The sequence below is a fragment of the Musa acuminata genome, unplaced genomic scaffold (assembly GCF_036884655.1).
Source record: "Musa acuminata AAA Group cultivar baxijiao unplaced genomic scaffold, Cavendish_Baxijiao_AAA HiC_scaffold_1136, whole genome shotgun sequence".
NCBI classification, from domain to species: Eukaryota; Viridiplantae; Streptophyta; class Magnoliopsida; order Zingiberales; family Musaceae; genus Musa; species Musa acuminata.
Window position 1 is genome coordinate 2832501 of NW_027021348.1, and position 5444 is coordinate 2837944.

Below are 5444 nucleotides of genomic sequence, written 5' to 3' on the forward strand. Positions count from 1 at the left end.
CAAAAGTCTCCCACGTCTGGGAGCTCCATCCACCCACGTCTAGGTGAAGTCAAAGGGGGCCGGCAGAGCATCGCAGGCTCTAAGCAATATCCCACATAGCGGGACCCCACATAGCGGGCAAATAAGCGCATACCAGAATATCCCACATAGCGGGACCCCACATAGCGGGCAAATCAGCGCATACCCTTTACCATTTCTGGCAAAGGTCCAGACAATCCCACACACCAGAGTACAAAAGGGCAGTTTCAACAATAAGTAGCATATATTGGAAGCACACGCGGAACAACAAAACGTACATGTGCCTTTACGAGTCAATCCGAAGTAAGCAATAATCTTTCACAAGTATATTCAGATTTGAAAGGAATTGAAAGCAATGGCACATATGGAATCCAAGCAATCACATATAACTCAATTCAATAAGAAGATTTGATGAATTCAATGTCCAAAGGAATGAAACTGGAATAGGCACATATCGAAAGCAAATGCGGAATAATAGGATATACATGTGCCTATATGAGTCAATATGATATAGCATAAACGTTACACAACAGTTTTCAAGAATGCAAATAATTTTTAGGACAAGAGCATACAAGAATTCAAAGAAGTAATATAAAGCTCAATTGAATAAGAAAGCTAAAGGATATCAATTTCCAAAGGAATGAAACCAGAATATGAGAAATCGACCAAAGCTCGATTTCTGGCAGAATACAGAAGGCACATTGAACAAATGATTCAAACTATCAATCGTGCTCCAATTTACTCAGAAATAATCATTGGATAATACTTTCAGATAAGACAGGCTTCATATGAATTGAACTGTCCAACAGAGAGAGTTACAAATAATTTGGTAAGCAAGAGTCGTAGAACAAAATCTCTATTGGCAGAATTCATAATGTCAGATTCAACAGATAACTGGGCAGGTGTTTAGATTCCAAATCTTTCAATCCATATATCAAGGAAAGGTCTACGAGTCTAGGTTCCAATGAAATCAGTTTTAAACAAATCAGAGTTTCCACAAAGGCTTATAGGCAGCTCGGTATCAAAAGGTCAGAATCTCAGAAGTTGCACAGATTCGAATCGTTACGTCTAAACAGGAGATATATCAAATGCAAGGCTAGAACAATTCAAAGTTCCTCATATTCAAAGCAAATGTGGAGATAAAATTGACAGTGAGGAAAGATCAGGATACTTGCAATAAGACATATCAGAGCAATTATAGGAGAAACGATCAGGGAACTTGCAATAAGACATATCAGAGCAATTATAGGAGAAACGATCAGGGAACTTGCAATAGAAAGGATTGAAACAAGCGGGAAACTTGCCTTTCAATGATTTCGATCCGAAGATCCAAAGAAGGTGCCAGCCCAAATCCTTCTACTTTTTCTCCGTGTCCTCTCTCTGTTTCGTTTTGTGCTCCCGTTTTCTTTCTTTCTTCGCAACTACACCACGTGTCGAACATCGAGGCACAGTCACCTACTCTCTCTTACTCTCATTCCTTCAATTCCAGCTGCAGTTGCCACTGCCACAGCTGCCTCTCCTTCTCTTCTTCCTCTCTTCTTCCTCTCCTTCCCTTTCTCTTCTTCTTCCTTTCCTTTTTCTCTTTCCCTGTCACAGCTGCAGCTGCCATCGCCGCAGCCGCAGCGCCTTCTCCTCTTCCTCTCTTCTTCCTCTCCTTCCCTTTCTCTTCTTCTTCCTTTCCTTTTTCTCTTCCTCTTTCCCTGCCACAGCTGCAGCTGCCATCACCGCAGCCGCAGCCCCTTCTCCTCTTCCTCTCTTCTTCCTCTCCTTCCCTTTCTCTTCTTCTTCCTTTCCTTTTTCTCTTTCCCTGCCACAGCTGCAGCTGCCATCGCCGCAGCCGCAGCCCCTTCTCCTCTTCCTCTCTTCTTCCTCTCCTTCCCTTTCTCTTCTTCTTCCTTTCCTTTTTCTCTTCCTCTTTCCCTGCCATAGCTGCAGCTGCCACAACCGCAGCCGCAGCTACTTCTTTCCCTTCTCCTCTTCCTTCTCCTTCCTTTCTTCTTCTTCTCTCCCCGCTGCAACTGCTGCAGTCGCGGCCGCAGCCACGGCCGCAACCTCTCCCTCCTCCCCTGCTCATCTTCCTCTTCTTCTTCTCTTCCAGCTGCAGCTGCCATCGCCGCAGCTGCAGCCCCTTCTTCCCCGGCGTCACACACACCCTCTCCTCTGTTTCCTCTGCAGGAAACAGAGGTATCACACCTCTTTCTCTTCCTCTTCTTCTTCTTCTCCTCTTCCCCTCTTCCCTTTTCCTCCCCAAGGCCACACATCTCCTCGCTGCAGCCTTGCCGCAGCTATCTTCTTCTTCTTCTTCTTCTTCTTCTTCTTCCCTTTTCATCCTCAACGCCGCACACATCCTCTCCTCTGTTTCCACCTGCGGGAACAGAGGTGCTGCAGCCCTGGCTGCTGCAGCTGCCTCTCTTTTCCCTCTTCTTCTCCTTCTCTTCTTCTCCTCTTCCCTTTTCCTCCCCAAAGCCACACACCTCCTCGCTGCAGCCTTGCCGCAGCTATCCTCCTCTCTTCTTCTTCTTCTTCTTCTTCTTCTTCTTCTTCTTCTCTTCTCCCTCTTCTTCCTCTCTTCTTCTCCCCACGCCCCACAGCTCCTCGCTGCAGCCCACGCTGCAGCCACCTCCTCTTCTTCTTCTTCTTCTTCTTCTTCTCTTCTCCCTCTTCTTCCTCTCTTCTTCCTCCTCTCTTCTTTTCCCTCTTCTTCTTCTTTTCTTCACTCCTCATGCCCCACCGCTCCTCTCTGTTTCTCGAAGAAACAGAGAGTGCGTGGGAGGCGGTGGGATAAAACCGAAATTTTCGGTTTTTCTTTATTTACTTTTTTTTTTTTACAACTTAACAGTTTAGTCTTTGAAATTTCTATATTTACATATAGGTCCTCCAATTTATAAATAAATCTTTATTAATAATTTTTAAAAGCGAGGGATATTACACTCTCCCCCCCTTAAAAGAAAATTTAGCCCTCTAAATTGATCATAGCTCAATCGATGAAAAGATGAGGATTATGATATCTTTATTTCCTCCTCCTACTCTTAAATAGTTTCATCAATACAATACAATTACATAATTATCCACGAGTGACCGAAATATTCTCCTCCTTGATCCTCAATAGACGGTAACCCGACCTTCAATCAATTTCTAAAAATACTTACGCACCCTGTAATTAATCAAGCAAGTCGTTACTTCAGAAAATACTCATTTTTTATGATCACCTGATTCAACTATCCATAATCAATACAAAGCCTCAATGTTCCATCCATCTTTTTAACTAACACCAAAGCACCTCATGATAAAATATTAAGCCAAATAAAATCCTCATTTAGTAATCCTTGTAGTTGTTTTTCTAATGCCGCTTACTCAAATGATATCATTTTGTAGAGAAGCTTAGATTTTAGGATTGTCCCAAGGACCAAATCAAAAGCAAAATCACATTTGCAGGTAATCCAAACAAGTCATCTTGGGATACATTAGGCAAGGAGATAAATAATGTCCAATACTCTCAAAATAAAAGATTGGCTGATCAAATATGCAAAAAGTGATCATTCGTTATATACCAATCCATACTGGTATGATAAGAAGATAGTCAATCCATACCAAGTATAATATCATAACTCCAAATCTCTAGGAGAACTAAATCAGCAAAAGTTCAAGTTCTCCAACAAAAATCAGACAAGAGGACCAGATTCAAGTTCGTTATCAAAGAATCTCCATTGATTGTACTTACATATATCACATAATATAGTGGTCTAGGTTGAATACCCAAGTGATAGGCAACATATTACGAATCAAATCGTAGATAGGACCTATGGTCAAACAAATATTTGCATTCTTTCATAAACATGTATAATACCTTTGATCACTAATTCAGAAGTTTTAGAATCATATTCAGTGATAGCATACACTCTGACATGGGCTGATGATTTATGAGGCAGTGACTCTTTCTTCTTGTTCAAAGGGCAGTCTTTTATTTTATGATCCAACTTTCTACAAGCAAAATAGACTCCAATCACCCGAAAACACAAACTTGTTTCATAATTTAACTTGTAATTCACACATGATTAAGTCTTTGGTGGTGACTTTCCTTTTCAAATCCAAATGTCTTGACCCTCTTGTCATTACTTTCTGATTCATTTCCAATCATATTCTTATTGGTAAACTTGTCCTTATCATTCTTGTCATTGATCTCCAAAAATTCTTTTCATTGTTGCCAATAATAATCAGCCTCTACTTCCAATATAAAGTGGCAAAAGAAATCTTTTGATCATCAAAACAATTTTGTACATCAAATATCTTCTCTGTTTGCATCATTCATTTTTCTACCACCAATGAAATTAGGTCCACCATGCTGTGCCACTCTGATTCAATATCCCCGATTACCCCATTCATCCCACTTAATTAATCAAAATCAGATGAAATAGGAGGACCAAATGTCCTCGTCATCCCAGATTCCTAAAATGCATCAAAGAAAATTTCCACCGATCACTACAGTTCACTAGACCTCAATATATTTTGCACGTCAACATATCAAATATTTCAGTAATCCTCAAACCATGCTCTGATACCACCTCTGTCACGCCCCTCAAAATATCCATGATTTTTAAACTTTTCGTCACAGACCAATCCAGGATCCAAACTAACGTTTGAGGACACTGAAAACATTCTATTCATATTCACATCCATAAAACCTGTGCAGTTTATAATCATATATCACATCACTCGATAATTCACATTTATGGCAACCCAAGCCAACTTGACAAACATGAACAACATTTATAAATCCACAAGCTAAATAATTTATACAATCAGAACTCCAACTATTCACCACAAGTTCATATCATTATAAATTAGGCTTAACATTCAGAAATTTCAAATAAGAGAGATCTCCTAACACTTTGACACGGTATATCCATTTCGGTTCATCGACGACATTTCATTACATACAAAACATACTTATACAACAATAGCATAACAACCAACAAGACTTGCCCATAATTCTGAATAGCTATCCACTGCCTCAGCCCAAATCAAACATCTCGAAGAGTGACAAGCTGACCTGAAAGGTTTATGTAACAACGGAGTGAGCCAAAAACGGCTCAGCAAGTGACAAAGCATATTCAGAACAAAAGGAACAGTTTGAAACGAGTAAGGTATCATAATGCAAGGCAGAATTTCAGAATTCTCAAGGATACCATCTCAATAGATACCAAATCATAAGTATCATGTCATTCAAAACATATTTGATTCATAACAAATGGGGCACAAAGTAATTGGAGCATATCAATGGCAGATAGGACATTTCAGAACATATCAGTTCATAGCAAATGGAGCACAGAGTAATTGGAGCATATCAATGGCAGATAGGACCTTTCAGAACATATCAGTTCATAGCAAATGGAGCACAGAGTAATTGGAGCATATCAATGGCAGAT